We start from the raw sequence: 17,264 nt of genomic DNA on the forward strand, positions 1-17,264 counted from the left end.
GATGGACGGTCAGAGGTCTTCGAACGACGTCGACTTCCAGACCGCCCAACCTCTCTCCCGACTGGTCCTCGATGAGCCGATTCCCAATCGGTTCAAGATGCCGCACGTGGAGCCATACGACGGCTCCACCGACCCGGTCGACCACCTCGAGAGCTACAAAGCTCTCATGACGATTCAAGGGGCAACCGACGCTCTTTTCTGCATCGGCTTCCCCGCTACGCTCCGCAAGGCTGCCAGGGCTTGGTACTCCGGTCTTCGATCGGGCAGTATCCATTCCTTTGCGCAGCTCGAGCACTCATTCGTGGCCCATTTCAGCACTAGCCGAAAGCCATCGCGAACGTCGGACAGCCTTTTCTCCCTCAAGCAGGGGGAAAACGAGACGCTCCGACACTTCATGGCGCGATTCAACGCGGCCACGCTCGAGGTCCGGGACCTCAACAAAGACATGGCAGTTTCAGCCATGAAGCGGGGCCTGAGGTCGTCCCGATTTACTTATTCTCTGGACAAGACCCTCCCCCGAACATATGCCGAGCTACTGGAGCGCGCATACAAGTATATGCTCGCGGACGAAGGAGCGTCCGACCGACGCTTGGCGGAGCCCAGGGGTCCGAAGGAGAAGCGGAGAAAAGGTCGGGAGCCCGCCGAACCAAGCAGGCCCCCGACCAATAGTCGGCTTTCTCCACCCCGACAGATCCAAAAATCACCCCGGCGACAGAACCCGAGGCCGGTGCATCCCAGGTATGACTCCTACACTCCTCTCTCCGCTCCCCGTGCGCAGATCCTGATGGAGATCGAGGGGGAAGAATACCTGCGACGGCCTCCGCCTCTGAAGGCAAAGGGCCTCGACCATCGAAAGTACTGCCGGTTCCATCGGAGCCACGGCCACGACACCGAGCGGTGCATCCAGTTGAAGGATGAGATCGAAAATCTCATCCGCCGGGGGTATCTCGGCAAATTTCGGAGGGGTCCGCCGACCCAACCGATTGCCGATCGACGCCCCCAGCCGACTGAAGAGGCGCCGACTAACCAGCCGACGGCCGGAGTCATCAACATGATCTCCAAGCGGCTGGGACCGGGGACGTCTACAGGAGGGGAGCCGACGAAAAAGCCGCGACCGGATGACGTAATCACCTTCACAGAAAACGACGTTCGGGACATCCAGACTCCCCACGACGACGCTGTTGTTGTGTCGGCGACAATAGCCAATTATGATGTAAAACGAATTTTTGTTGATAATGGAAGTTCGACAAATGTTTTGTTTTACTCGGCCTTCTCCCGAATGCGACTGTCAACTGACCGACTTAGGAGGATCCCTGTGCCCCTGATCGGCTTTGCCGGAGACACCGTCACGACAGAGGGAGAAATTACCCTGCCCGTGACGGTCGGCACCGAACCACGACAAAGTACGATCTCCCTCACTTTCGCGGTCGCCCAAGTTCCTTCGGCCTACAACGCCATACTCGGGCGACCCGGATTGAACGCCCTCAAGGCGATCGTCTCGACGTACCATCTCCTTGTTCGATTCCCGACCAAAAATGGAGTCGGGGAGATGCGCGGAGATCAACAGCTCGCTCGGCGATGCTTCCAAATCTCCGCTCAAAGCGACGGGACGAAGGATCCTCTGACAATCGACAAACTGGACCAAAGGGAGGAAGAAGAACGGGGTTTGCCCACCGAGCAGCTCGAGGCAATCCCGATTGGAGAAAATCCCGACAGGAAAGTTTGGGTCGGGTCTCAATTGCCCGACACCGAACGTCACCGACTGGCGGAGCTGCTGACGGCCAACGCCGACATATTCGTTTGGTCGGCAGCAGATATGTCGTGCATCCCTCCAGAAATAATTACTCACCGACTCAACATCGACCCGACGGTGAAGCCGGTGAGGCAGAAGAAAAGATCCTTCGCCCCAGAGAGGCAGAGGGCCATCGACGAAGAAGTGGACAAGCTGCTCGAAGCAGGCTTCATTCGAGAATCCACGTATCCCGATTGGCTCGCCAATGTTGTCATGATCAAGAAAGCCAACGGGAAGTGGAGGATCTGCATCGACTATACCGACCTCAACCGAGTCTGCCCGAAGGATAGCTTCCCACTTCCGAAGATTGACCAACTGGTGGATGCGACGTCCGGATTTCGACTGCTCAGCTTCATGGATGCCTTCGTCGGGTACAACCAGATTCGGATGGCACCTGAAGACGAGGAGCACACCGCGTTCGTGACTCCCAAGGGTCTCTACTGTTATCGAATGATGCCCTTCGGACTGAAGAACGCCGGCGCCACCTACCAGCGACTTGTCAACAAGGTCTTCAAAGACCAAATCGGACGCAACATGGAAGTGTACGTGGACGACATGCTGGTGAAAAGCACGCAGATCCCGGACCATGTTCGGGATCTCGAGGAGACGTTTCACACCCTTCGACGGCACCGAATGAAGCTCAACTCGACCAAATGTGCCTTCGGGGTGACCTCAGGGAAGTTCCTCGGATTCCTCGTTTCTCAGAGAGGGATCGAGGCCAACCCTGAGAAAATAAAGGCCATCCTCGACATGCGCCATCCGAACACCAAGAAGGAGGTCCAACAGCTGAACGGAAGAGTCGTCGCTCTTAGCCGATTCATTTCCCGGTCGGCTGAAAGGTGCCTCCCGTTCTTTAAGACTTTGCGTCAAGCGAACGGTTTTTCTTGGTCGGATGAGTGCGAACAGGCCTTCGAAGACCTGAAAAGGTACTTGGCTTCCCCACCGCTGCTCGTAAAGCCACAAGTCGGGGAGACCTTGTATCTCTACTTGGCCACATCTTCCGAGGCGATCAGTTCGGTGCTTGTTCGGGAAAACGAGTGCCGAACTCATCAGCCCATCTACTACACCAGCAAAGTGCTCCACGGCGCCGAAGCCAGATACTCGGAGACGAAAAAGATGATTTTCGCCCTAACCGTCTCCGCGCAACGGCTTCGACCATACTTCCAGGCCCACGCCATCGTGGTACTCACCAACCAGCCCCTGAGGGCCATACTGCGCCGACCCGACACATCCGGACGACTCGCTAAGTGGGCGATGAAGCTTAGCGAGTTCGACATTCAGTACCGACCGAGGTCTGCCTTGAAGGCTCAGGTCTTGGCCGACTTCATCGTCGAATGCCCGACGACCGACCGAGGGTCGGGAGCTGAAGACCCGGGACGAGATACGGTCTCTGAGCCAGACCCGATCTCTACCTGGGTACTCCACATCGACGGAGCCTCCAACGCTCAGGGAAGCGGAGCCGGACTCCTGCTCACGAATTCGGATGGGGTAGTCACCGAATACGCCCTCCGGTTCGATTTCAAGGCCTCCAACAATCAAGCCGAATACGAGGCACTCCTCGCGGGCTTGAGGATGGCGAAGGAGCTGGGCATCGACAGCCTCCGGGCATTCTCCGACTCTCAGCTGATCGTGGGGCAGGTCAAGGGCGACTACGAGGCGCGAGATCCGACCATGATCAAGTATCTTCAGAAAGTGAAGGACCTCGCGGCACACCTCGAGTATTTCGAGATCTCCCACATCCCCAGATCGAAGAATGCCCGCGCCGATGCTCTCTCCAGATTGGCAACGTCGGCCTATGACTCCTTGGGTCGGACGTTCGTCGAAAATCTCCAGCAGCCGAGCATCGATCGGGTCGAAGAAGTGCAGCAGCTAACGTCCGAACCAAGTTGGATGGACCCGATCGTCCAGTACCTCACCGACGGGACCGGTCCCGAAGATCCCGCGGAGGCCAAGCGACTCCGATGGTCGGCGTCGCAATATGTGATCATGGACGGCCGACTCTACAAGAGGTCGTTCTCCCTCCCTCTGCTCAGGTGTTTGGGACCGGCCGACGCCGATTACGCTCTCTGAGAGGTTCATGAAGGAATTTGTGGGAATCACTTGGGGGGCAAGTCCTTAGCCTTCAAGGTCTTGCGACAAGGCTACTACTGGCCGACCATGAGGAAGGATGCGGCAGAGTTGGTCCGAAGGTGCGAGCCATGCCAGAAGTATGCCAATATTCAGCACCAACCGGCCAGCCAAATCGTTCCCATTGTCGCTCCGTGGCCCTTCGCTCAGTGGGGAGTCGATATTCTCGACCCCTTCCCACCGGCGTCAGGCCAGAGGAAGTTTATCGTTGTCGCCATCGACTACTTCACGAAGTGGGTCGAGGCCGAGCCCTTGGCGCAGATCACCGAGCGGAAGATGGAGGACTTCATCCAAAAGTCCATCATCTTCAGGTTCGGATTGCCGCACACCATCATCACTGACAACGGACGGCAATTCGACAACCAAGACTTCAAAGACTTCTGCACCAGGTTCCATATCCGTCATCGACAGACTTCAGTCGGGCACCCACAGTCCAACGGTGAGGTTGAGGTGACTAACCGAACCTTGCTCCATGGACTCAAGACCCGACTGAACGAAGCCAAAGGTCTCTGGGTCGACGAGCTGGGCTCCGTTCTGTGGGCTTACCGAACGACCCCCCGCGTCCCGACCGGGGAGTCGCCATTCAGTTTGGCCTACGGGACAGACGCTATGATCCCGCTCGAGATTGGCCTGCCATCTTCAAGGGTCGAGCAGTACCAAGAGCCAGACAACTCCGAAAGTCGGAGGGCCGACCTAGACCTTCTCCCCGAACTGCGAGATGAGGCTCAAATCCGAATGGCCTCATACCGACAGAGGGTCGCCCGGTATTACAACGCCAAGGTCAGACCAAAGCTCTTCAGGCCTGGCGACCTAGTCTTGAGGAAGGCAGAAGTGTCGAAGCCCTTGGACCAAGGGAAGCTGGCTCCCAACTGGGAAGGACCCTACAAGGTTGCTGACACCTTCGGGCCGAGAGCCTATCGGCTGGAGACCCTTGAGGGGAAGCCCATTCTCCAGACTTGGAACGCCGACAACTTGAAGCTGTATTACCAGTGAATTCTGTAATTCAATTGTCGGAATACAAGTTCAGTTTGAAAAATCAGAGTTCTAACTCTTCGACTACTGATCGGCGCTCAGCCCCGACTCATCGACGCGGACCTGGCACCGACGACACATCGGGCCCTTACACGGATCGATGCATCTACAATGACGGGAGTCAATACCCCTTCGACGACTCGTCGGACCTTCACAAGGGCCGACGGACTCTTATGAACGGGAGTTACACTCCTTCGACTTTCGGCAACACATCCGCCCCTGACAAAGGCCGATGCAGCTGTTGCGACAGGAGTTCATACTCCTTCTACGGTCGAATTTTCGGACAGAATCCATCGGCCGACTGGCCGATCGGGCCCCGACCGAAGAAAGGCTAAAAGCCCACGCGACTATTGCCGCGACTTCCGACCAGGCTACGGCCGGTCGAGGGATATTCGGCTTACCACCGTCTATCACATGACGCGACCTTAGTCGCACACACGACTCGCCGACCGACCTACGGCCGGCTGAACGACATTCGGCTTGCCACCGTCTGTCAAAAGACATGGAACCCGACGCAAGAGCATGGGGACCCGACTTACTATCGTACCCCCGACACTGCGCCGGACGATGATCGACTAAGTGCATCTACAGAAGTCCGGCTGCCGAACCTTTGCCAGGTTCGGTCGGCTCCCGACTCAATAGATGCACCCGACTGACGGCTTCGACTATTGGAAGCCGACCTAAAGTCGGGACCCATTCCACTTTCAGGGCTATGCAAGTTGTCGGAGTCCTACCGACTCATGTGAGTTAGTGGCTTACTTAAGTTAGCAACTAAAGTTCGACATCGCAGCTATAGCCGGCATTACAAATAACAAGGAGAGAAAGAAAGAAGTTTCATTCATTGATGAAAAGAAATTACAGAGTCGGGTCGAAGCCCGATTACATGTATTTTCAAAAAGACAAAAAGTAAAGATGGTCGGCAGGGCCGATCACCTGTCCTGGTCGATCTCTTCGACCGACGGAGGATCGGGGATGATCGGCGTCTCGGCCATAAGCGACGCTGGGTCGGCCGCCGAGGGATGGGCTTCGGTCGGCAAAGGAACTTCGATCGGCACCTGCTCCGGGACGGCCTCCTCCACCACGATGATGCCTCCCGACGGCTGGTCGGCCATCTCTTCCGTTCCTTCTCCTTCGACTCCTTCCTCCTCGGCTAGCGACGGGACGATGCGGCTGACGTCCAACTCCGAGTACAAGGCGTGGACGGCGTCCCGACCGTCCTCGAACCCGACCCGGTATGAGGCGAAGCCCGATTCGAGCATCTCCTCCCGGTATCGGTCGGAGGATCGGAAGTCCTCCACCGCCCGTTCGGCTGACTCCCTCGCCGACATTGCCTCGTCCTCAGCTCGGGCGAGCTCCTCCCTCGCCGACTCCGCCTCGACCTTCGCCATTTCGGCGTCGATCTGGGCGATGGACAGCTCCTCTTCGGCTTCCGCGAGCTTCTCCAGGCTGACCCGAAGTTGCTCGCGTTCCCCTTTGAGTTCGGCAGTTGCACCATCCCATTCGCGTCGAAGACGACGCACGGCCCGACCTTTGTGCCTGGCCTCCTTCTTGGCCGATTGTAGTTCGGACCCAAGCCGGGAGACCTCGTCGACTAACTTGGCCTCCCGGTCGGCCGACTGCAGGAGTTGTTCGGCCAACATCGCCCTCTCAGCTTCGGCCGCCGCCGACTTCTCCTTGAAGGCTGCCCGAACGTTGCCGAACCTTCGGTACCCGGCCTCAAGTTCGGACATTGTGAAGATCAGCTGCCGATCAAAAAGCTTCGTCAGAATCGCATGACAAGAAAAATTTCTAAGTCAAAAGAAGGGTGACGCGGAGCTTACCTCAACCATCATCGGGTAGAACCGCGACAGCATCTCGGTCACCTGCCGAGACCGCAGCGATTCTACGTCGGCTGGGAGGAGGATCCCTTGGCACAACCTCCTCGCAAGGTTGTGGTCGGCCAACGCCGACGCACCCTCGGGGTAGTATGCGCTGGGAGGCATTGAGCGGCTCCCCGACCTATCCTCCTCCTCGGGCTCCATCGGGGCTTTCCCCCGATCAGCTGCCCCGACCGACGGTACTGGCAGCGACGGCACGCTGGAGTTTGAGCCGGCGCCCCCCGTTGCGCCAGCGGACGCCGCCGGGTGATGTTCGGCTTCCCGAACGTCATCCGGCTCCACCCGCACCGGCGAAGCCATCGATACTTCTTCGACCGCCTCCTCAGTCGGCCTCTCCTCAGCTCGGACCATCGGAGCCACGAGGGCTATGACCGGCTCCGACTGGTCGGTCGCCGATGCCTCGACGGTTGGCGGAGCTGGGGTTGGTTTCTTTGCAGGGCGCGAAGGGCCGGCCCCCGACGCTGGCCTCTTCCTCGTGGCGAACTGCCGAATTTCGGCATCAGTCGGCCTCATCCTCGGTGGTGTCCCTGCAATACCGACAAGAGAGTTAATGGCTGGGCCAAAAGCCGACCAAAAGATGGACAAAAAGAAAAGCCGGAGGATCGGGCGATACCTATTCGGGGGACCAGACTCAAGCTGGCGTCATAGAGAGCTTGTTCGGTAACAAGCTCCCTCTGCTTCGGTACCGACATGTCCTTCAGTCGGTGGAAGTCCTCCCGGTCGTCCGCATCCACCCGACTGTTGTCATTGGCCTCTGTTCGGGGTGTACCCCAACGAGAAGGAAAGCCCCAAGAAGAGGAGGAGGAAACAAAGAAAAACTGATTCTTCCATCCATGAATGGACGATGGAAGACCAGTTATGAAAGCAAGACCCTTCTGGGGGTTGAAGAGCCACCACCCTCGGGCTTTAGGGTGGGGTCGGAGCACAAAGAAGGCCCGGAAGAGTGAAACGTGGGGGTTGGTCGGCAAGAGCTGACACAACAGCGCGAAAGAAATGATTAACCGAACAGAGTTCGGCGCCAGTTGCACCGGACAGAGTCCGTAGTAATCAAGCAGATTCCGGACGAACTCCGGAATCGGAAGTCGAAGACCCGCGCGAAGGTCTTCAACGTACAGCGCCAGATCGCCAGGCGGAGGGTTGTTGACCCGACCGCCGGCCCCTGGAGCGGAGAGCCGAAACTGCTCCGGGATGCGATAGTGCTCCCGAAGCTGATCGACGTTCGGCCCCGAAAGCGAGGAGACCTCATCTTCCGGAGCCGATCGGGAGTCGTCGGTCGGGTTCCCCGACCGAGCTCCCTGAGTCGGTTTCCTGGTAATTATGCAGGGACCGAAAGAGAAGAAAGAGAAGAAAGGAAGGAAGAAGGAAAAGGGGGGACCACGAACCGGATGGACCCTCCGCAGGCGAAGAAGAGCTCTGCCCGTGACGACTGAAAAATCGCCCGGACAGAGTTTCCCCAGCGAAATGTTGCAAATGTGGGTCAGGGTCCGGGAGGTCCTATATATATAGGGTCGACCGACGACCGAGATCCTTCCGCGCCGACCGAAGACCTGCAGATGCGCGACGCGTGGCGCCCACCGGTTGGCGGAAGATTCGGCGCGCCCCGCCCCGGGACGGCCGCACCGCCCGCATTAAATGCCGGAGGGGGCGCCGGCCAACCACCTTGACACGCGGCACGCGGGGCGCGGCCCTGCATTCACGCACCCGCGCCGGTTCGCGTTCCCGATGGGACGCCTGACAGCGGCCCTCTCTTCCGCGATCGACGTCGAATATCCGATCGACTGACGCCGTATCGTCCGGCGCTCGATCTTCTGACACCGACGTAACGACTGACGACGACAAGACGTGGCGTCTGACGCCTGACGTCGACGTGACCTCTGACATCGACTGGACGTCCGGATCGCTGAGCATTCATGAGGCGTCTGACATCGGATCATCCGACAGTACGGTCGGATCTACACGTGCGACAAATCCACTCCCAGTCGTTCGGGATTGCTGCCCGAATGGAAGCATCGTCCTGCTCACCACCCGACTTGGGAGTGGAGGGGGGCAACTGTTGGGGATACCCGCCGACCGACTGCCGGAGGGCCCGACTGCCGGAGGGCCCGACCGCCGGAGGGCCCGACCGCCCGACCGACGGCCCGGAGGACCCGACCGCCGACCGACTGCCGGAGGGCCCGACTGCCCGACCGACTGACGACCCGACCGCCTCCGACGGACGACTCCGACTGGCCGATAGACCATCCGACAGTTGGTCGGGGCGACCGACTGACGGATGCCATCAGCGGTTAACTACCGACCAGTCTACGGCCCATCGCCGGCCGGGGGTATGTCGGACGTAACCATCCCGACCAACTGAACCCGGGGGTCTGAGGCCCGACTTACATGATGCTCGCCGACCAATGGAGGGGCCCGACACCACTTAGCTGGCTACCGACTTTGGGTCGGTCGGCTCCTCCAATTACCGTACAGCCGTCAGACGTTGTCAGCTCTGACACGGACGGGCGGCACAGTTACCTAGGGGCATTGTCCCGCCGAGAGCCGGGTCAACCCAGGTGATTAGACGGCCGCACGGCGACATGACGTTTTCACGACGGCTCTGACAGCCCACAGTGAGTTGACAGTTCCTCACTTGTCCGCGCTATTAATGACGGCGCCATACCTAGCTCCACTATATATACCAGGGAAGGCAACAGTGCAAGGGATCGATCCGCCCGTCTCCCCCACATACGCAGGCTCGCTCCTCCCCCTCACTCTCTCTTTCTCAGAGCTCTCTGTCTGCATTTCACTGTTGCCCAGTCACCTCTCTGACTTGACCGTCGGAGGGTCCCCGATCGGAGCCGCTTCCGGTCAGTGCGGACTTCCTTTTGCAGATGCACGCTCTCCGGCGATCGGACGACGAGGCGATTGGCCGCAACAAGAACTAAAATTAAAAAACGGAGAGCCCTTCAACAATATCTAAAGCGAGAAGGTGTCCAGTTATGAGCGAGATCTTGCTTGGTTCACCTCTCAAAGTACCAAATGGGGGAAGACAATTTCTTTTTTTGATTTTTTTTTTTTTTTTGTGTCCTCCCACGAGAGGTGGAGAAGCAAAACAAAATCTGGAGTCTCTCACCCTTGAAATGTTCCAGAGATTCTCATCATCAAATCTATACATGAGATTGTTTTCACGAAATTAAATTTTTTTTAGAAAAATATTAAAAGCTATATATTGTTGATTTTTTTTTTTAAAAAAAATGTGTCATGAGAAGGAATTGTTGTTGTAGGATTATAATAATCAATATGAAAATTGTGCACTTGTTGCCTCATGTAAAACTTTTTATTCGGATATTATACAATTATAGGGAGATTTTCATCATTTATTTGATTGAAGTAATACTTTCAATTTAATATATATATGATATTAATAAGTAATGATTGTCATTGGGACGGTCATTGTTTTATTACATGGAATCAAGTGAGATACTTGCCTGAACTCAAATATAATGGCCGTTATAACAGCTAATAAAATTTTTGAAGAAGGCATGATATTAGGGGATGGAAAGCATAGCAGCTAATAAATTTTTTGAAGAAGGCATCATATTAGGGGATGGAAAGCAATGTTGAAACCTTTGTAGAGCATCTTAAAAGAAGAAAAAGGGGAAAAGAGAAAAGAGAAGAAATAAGGGAAAGTACTTCGCACAAAAGTATATGAAAGGAAAGTAGACTGATCCTAAATTCTTCTCCTGCAGACTCTCCTCTTTGTTTGAGATTCCCATACCCACTCACTGATATGAAAAAAGTGTTCTCTTCCCTATCTGAATTGAATCATGATGATGGACATGCAACTAGGCGGATTAGGTTCCAATCAAACACAGGGTTTTAATTGCCTGTATTCAACCAGTTGGTCCAGATCAGTTGCTTCTGTTCTGCGCCAGTGACAAGTAAACTTCTAGATTGAGTGTACCTTGTCATTTTGAATCATAAAAAAAAATCTCATCAAAAAGATGATATAAAATAATAACATTAGAGAAATATTTATGCACAATAACTGATTTTATCAGCCCCCTCACATAGCTGTTGTGCTATATATTGAACAATAAAATTATGGGACATCAATCATGCAGCTTAAACTGTTTCTAAAAGCAAGGATGTTGCACAATGCATATAAATGAGCATTGCAAACAGAGCATAGCACTTGTCGCTAGAAAATTTTGCTAATTTATCAATGCAGTGCAATAGGGTATGCCAACTTTTTTATCATGTTACTAATCTACATGTACCACATTGAAATCTGCAATACTGCATCACCTTGAAAATGTCATGAGAACAAAGTCTTGTCAAGGTGATCCAAACATTTACCTTATTACAAACTGTAGAACTGCAATGTGGTGTGGATGACATTGGGTTGTGTTGCCGCCAATCCCCTCGTCGCCTGGTCGTCGGGAACAAGCACCTGCAAAAGAAGTCCGCACTGACCGGAGGTGACTCCGGTAGGGATCCTCCGACGGTCAAGTCAGAGAGGAGACTAGGCAACAGTAGAAAGGAATCAAAGAGCTCAAGAGGAGAGGGTGAGAACGAGAGCTAGGGAGGGAGAGCTCGAGGGTTTCGAAAAGAACCTCCTCAGCACTGTTGCCTTCTCCGATTTATAGCAAGAGATGGTATGGTCCCGCCGTCGGTGATGTAGACAACTGGAGAGTTGTCAAATCGTCGGTGGTTGTCACGTTGTTGACGAGCTGACAGGTCCTAGAAATTAATTTGCGTCCTTGTCCTGCCAAGGACAGCGCCCCAGGTTTTCTGACAGGACAACGCCCCCTGACGGTTGTACGGTATTTCCTTGATAGGACTGCAGCCCATGCCGCTCATTCGGCGTCTAGAAGGACCTGTAGAGGTCGGTCGTCGGTTGTCCAGACTGATCGTGAGTTGGTATTGTCCAATCCGACCGTAAGTCAGTGATGTCCCACCCGGTAGGAGGTCGGTGATGGGAGATCGGCTTCTAGGCGATCGGAGGCAGTGTTGGTTTGTTAGACCGACGCGTTCCGATCGAAAATGATCGGTAGTTACCGTCGGTGTTGCCCGTCGTCAGACGGGCAAAGTCGGTCGGTCCATCCTCGTGGATGGGTCGGTATCGGAATCCGTCGGTGAGTCGGCGTCGGTGAGTCGGCCTTGGTGAGTTGGTGTTGGTGTCAGTCGGTATGTCCCAACAGTTGCCTCCCACTCCTGAGCCTGATGTCATATCGGTTCGCATTTCCATGTGAGTGGGGCGTTGGGCGAAAGGAGTGGATTCTTTATTGCATCATACCTTGATTCTGTCGATCTTACCAACGGGCGATCCGGACAAATCGATGTCAGGTGTCCTAACGCTCGACGATTCGATGTCAGGCGATCCGACGTCAGACGATCCGACGTCGGACGATCCGGTGTCAGACGATCCAGTGTCGGACGATCCGGTGTCAGACGATCCGGTGTCAGGCGCCTTCTAGGGAATGCAAACCGCCGCCTGACGCCTCCTTGGGAGCGCGGACCGCTGTCAGGCATCCCATCGGGGACGCGAATCGCAGTCAACGAATTAATTTTGAGGAGCGGCCTTTCTGTCGCGTGTCGGGAGGTCGTTGGGCCGGCGTCATTCGCATAAATGAAGACGACGTGGCCCGATCTGGAATGGGTGTGCTGAACCGTCGGGCCGGAAGAGGGCCCGGATGCCGCCACGCGTCGATCATCCGAGAGGTCCTCGTCGGCGCGGCCACATCCCGTCCGTCGAAAGGCCCTATATATATGGGGTCACTCATTTTTCAAATCTCATCTTTGACACTTTTGTCGCGGAGACTCTACCCAAGCGATCCCCGACTGTCTCAGGTAGCTGCCTTCGCCTTCCCTCTCTGGAAGGTTCCCCGAGTCTTGTGCTTCCATTTGCTCTGCTTTTGCTCCCCTCGAGACCCCTTTTTCTTCTTCTTCTTCTCTGTTTTTTTTTTCTTCTTGGTTCTGGTGTCATGGCCAGGACTTCTCCTCGGGAGGCTCGATCGGGGAACCCGACCGAGGATCTTCGGTCGACCCCGGAAGTGGAGGTTTCCTCGCTTTCGGGGCTGAATGTCGATCAGCTTCGGAATCAGTATTGCATCCCAGAGCAGTTCTGACTCTCCGCCTCTGGGACCGGGGGATGGGTTAACAACCCGTCTGCGGGCCAGGTGGCTCTGTACGTTGAGGACCTCCGTGCTGGTCTTCGGCTTTCGATTCTGGAGTTCGTTCGGAATCTTCTAGATTATTAAGGACTTTGTCCGCCGCAACTGACGCCGAACTCAGTTCGATTGATAATCAGCTTCGCCTTGTTGTGTCAGCTCTTGCCGACCAACCCTCGGATCTCTCTCTTCCGGATATTCTTTGTCCTCCGACCCCACCCTAAGGTCCGAGGGTGGTGGCTCTTTAATCTCCGGAAGGGTCTTTCCTTCATCACTGGTCTTCCATCGTCCATTCATGGGTGGAAGAATCAGTTTTTCTTCGTTTCCTCTTCTTCTCCTTGGGGTTTTCCTTCCCACTGGGGCGTGCCTCGGACTGAGGCGAATGAGAACAGCCGAGTGAAGGCGGACGACCGGGAGGATTTTCACCGACTCAAGGACATGTCGGTACCGAAGCAGAGGGAGCTTGTTATCGAACAATCCCTCTATGATGCTGGCCTGAGCCTGGTCCTCCATCTAGGTACCGCCCGATCCATCGGTTGTCTTTTCATTTCGTGTTTGTCCCCGAATATGCACTGATTCTTTCATTGAAATCGCAGGGACGCCGCCGAGGATGAGGCCGACCGACGCCGAAATCAGACAGTATGCGACGAGGAAGAGGCCGGTGTCCGAGGTCGGGCCCTCACGACCGCCGAAGAAACCCTCGACAGCAGCGCCGACCGTCACCGTGTCGGCGGTCGATCAGTCGAAGCCGATCATCGCTCTTTCGGCTCCGACGGCGCCACCAGAGGAGCAGCCGATGGAGGGAACGATCGAAGGAACGTCGGCGGTTTTGCCGATCGAAGAGGCGTCGGATACCATTCGGGAATCCGAACGTCATCCGTCGGTGCCCGCTGCTGCGACGGGGGGTGCTCAATCAAGCTCGAGCATCCCCTCCTTCCCCAATCTACGGGCCTGGGCGGCCGATCGGGGGAAAACCCCAATGGCCCCTGCTGACGACCCAAGGTCGGGGGATCACGCCGTGTCACCTGGCGTCCGGGTCCCTGAGGGAGCGTCGGCCCTGGCCGACCATAACTTGTCCAGGAGGCTATGTCAGGGGACCCTCCTCCCAGCCGACGTGGAGGTTCTGAAGGCTCAGCAGGTGATCGAGATGCTGTCTTCTTTTTATCCGACCATAATCGGGGTAAGTACTGCCTTGCCTTCTTTTCCTCCCTTACTGTCTGTGTTATTTCGTCTTTCTGACGGTTAGTTCTCGTTTGTAGTTGATTTACACTATGTCCGAACTAGAGGCCGGATACCGGAGGTTCGGAGACATCCGGACGGCCTAGAAGGACAGGGCGACAACTGTCGAAGCTGACAAGGCGGTGCTGATCGAATATTTGAAGCAGTCGACCGACCGAGAGGCGAGGCTTGAAGACGAGATCTCTCGTCTCGGGGCCGAACTTAAGTCGGCCCGAAGGGAAGCCAAGCGCAAGGGTCGGACCGCGCACCGACTGCGGCACGAACGGGATGGCGTCGCCGCTGAGCTTGAGGCTGAACGCAAGCAGCTCCGGATTAGCCTGAAGAATCTCGCCAAGGTCGAGGAGGACTTGTCGATTGCCCAGGCCGACGCCGACATAGCGAAGACAGAGGCAAAGTCGGCGAAGGAATCCTTTGATCGGGCAGAAGCGGAGGCGAGGTCGGCGAAGGAGTCGCTAGGTCGGGCGGTGGAGGACTTCCGCGGCTCTGACAGATATCGGGAAGAACTTCTGGAAACTGGCTTCGCATCGTACCGGGTGGGGTACGAAGACGGTCGGGATGCAGTCCAGGCCTTGTACCCGGAGCTAGACCTCAGTGGTATCATCCCCCCAGGATCCGAGGATCAAGCCACAGAAGAGGTGGCCGACCCACCGTCGGGAGACGCTGCTGCGGTGGAGGAGACCGTCCCAGAGCAGATTGCCGAAGAGGAGACGGCTCCGACCTGGCTCCGACCTCCGACCGAGAGCCGACCTCCGATCCAGCGCCGACCATCGATCCAGCGCCGACCATGGTGGATGCACCGGCTGTCCCCGAGGTCCTCCCGGTCGAAGAGATCGACTCCGAGGGATGATCGGGGTCTTGTTACCTTTTGTTTTTTGTCTCACTTTATGTACTTGTAATCGGACTTCGGCCCAATTTTGTAGGCTTGAATACACTCAAGAATCCTTTCAATTTTACTTTCAACTTCTTCCCTTCGCATGTCAGGATGCGCCCCGACTTAGAATCGTAGAGTTATGGAGTCGCAAAGTCGTAGAGTCATAGATCCGACGTACCACATTAGGTCACTTAGCGACATCCCAAGTCGCTAGTCGGGGTAGTCGGCAACATATGCCATAGGAAAGGCAAGGCAAACTTCGATCACGAACCGTCCGTCCGGCGGTCGTAGTATGCGTCCGTCGGAGGCCTGAGCCGAACGTCCGTCGCTCGATCGTGAGCCGAAGGTCGGGGTCGAACGTGCGTCGCCCTGACACGAGTCGGGCACGTTCGTTAAGTCGGGGGTTGATCGACTTCCAGACACACGTCTGTTGAGTTCGCGGAGCCGAAGGTCGTTCACGGGGCCGAAGGTCGACCGACCTTCGGGCGCACCCCGATGACCCGAACATTGGGTAGGGTCGAATGTCGTTTGATGTGATCAATCGGATGGCGTCTGACGCATTTAGTCGGGGAAACGATGACAAGTCGAGTTCCCATTATCCAGACTTAAGTCGGGTACTTACGTCGCGCCGTGTGATAAACGGTGGTAAGCCGAATACCCTTCGACCGATCGTAACCTGATCGGTAAGTTACGAACGCGACGTTGGTCGCGTTGGTATTTTGCCTTTTTCGATCGGGGCCGAGTCGATAAGTCGACCGATCGCTCTGCCCGATCGTTTTGCCCGAGAGTTTTAACTGTAGAAGGAGTGTAACTCCCGTCATTGTGGATACGTCGGTCCTTTTAAGCGCCCGATGCATCATCGGCGGTCAAGCTGTTGGTCCGCAATGGGACGTTAGGCTCGAGTCGGGATGTCGGGACTCGTACTTCTCGACGAGTGCTGACCCACGATCGAAGAGTCGAAATCTCAAATTTCAAGATTTTGAAATTGACTTTGTATTCCAAGTGAGGGGATACAGAGTTCACTGGTAGTACAACCTCAGATTGTCGGCATTCCAAGTCTGTGGGATGGCCGTCCCTTCTAGGGTCTCCAGCCGGTAAGCTCTCGGCCCGTATGTGTCGGCTATCTTGTAGGGCCCCTCCCAGTTTGGGGACAACTTTCCCCGGTCCAGGGGCTTCGAGACTTCTGCCTTTCTCAAGACTAGATCTCCAGGCCTGAAAAGCTTCGGCTTGACCTTGGCGTTGTAATATCGGGTCACCTTTTGTCGATAGGAAGCCATACGGAGTTGTGCTTCACGTCGGAGTTCAGGCAAGAGGTTCAAGTCGGCTCTCCGACACTTGGAGTTGTCTGGCTCGCGATACTGCTCGACTCTGATCGATGGTAACCCGATCTCCAGCGGGATCATGGCTTCCGTTCCATAGGCTAAGCTGAAGGGAGATTCTCCAGTTGGGACACGGGGCGTCATTCGATACGCCCACAAGACAGAGTTCAATTCCTCGACCCATAAGCCTTTGGCTACATTTAGTCGGGTTTTTAGTCCATGCAGGATAGTCCGGTTGGTCACCTCGACCTCACCGTTGGACTGTGGATGCTCGATCGAGGTCAGTCGGTGCGTGATATGAAACTTCTCATAGAAGCTTCTGAAGTCCTGGTTGTCGAACTGTCGCCCGTTGTCGGTAATGATGGTGTTTGACAATCCGAACCTGAAGATGATGGATTTCTGAACGAAGTCTTCCATCTTCCGCTCAGTGATTTGCGCCAAGGGTTCAGCTTCCACCCACTTGGTGAAGTAGTCGATCGCGATGACTATGAACTTCCGTTGTCCGGATGCCGAAGGAAAGGGTTCGAGTATGTCGATTCCCCACTGGGCGAAGGGCCACGGGGCGACGACCGGAGTGAGCTGGCTGGCGGGTCGGTGTTGTATGTTGGCATACCTTTGGCATGGTTCGCACCTCCGAACCAACTCAGCCGCGTCCTTCTTCTTAGTGGGCCAGTAATAACCCTGTCGCAGAACTTTGTAAGCCAGGAACTTGCCCCTCAAGTGATCACCATAGATCTCTTCATGTACTTCTCTGAGGGCGTAGTCTGCGTCGGCCGGCCCCAGGCACTTCAGCAAGGGAAGAGAGAACGATCTTTTGTATAGTCGGCCATCGATCATCACATATTGGGAAGCCGC

Source organism: Elaeis guineensis, chromosome 3 (genome assembly GCF_000442705.2).
Source record: "Elaeis guineensis isolate ETL-2024a chromosome 3, EG11, whole genome shotgun sequence".
Classification (NCBI taxonomy): domain Eukaryota; kingdom Viridiplantae; phylum Streptophyta; class Magnoliopsida; order Arecales; family Arecaceae; genus Elaeis; species Elaeis guineensis.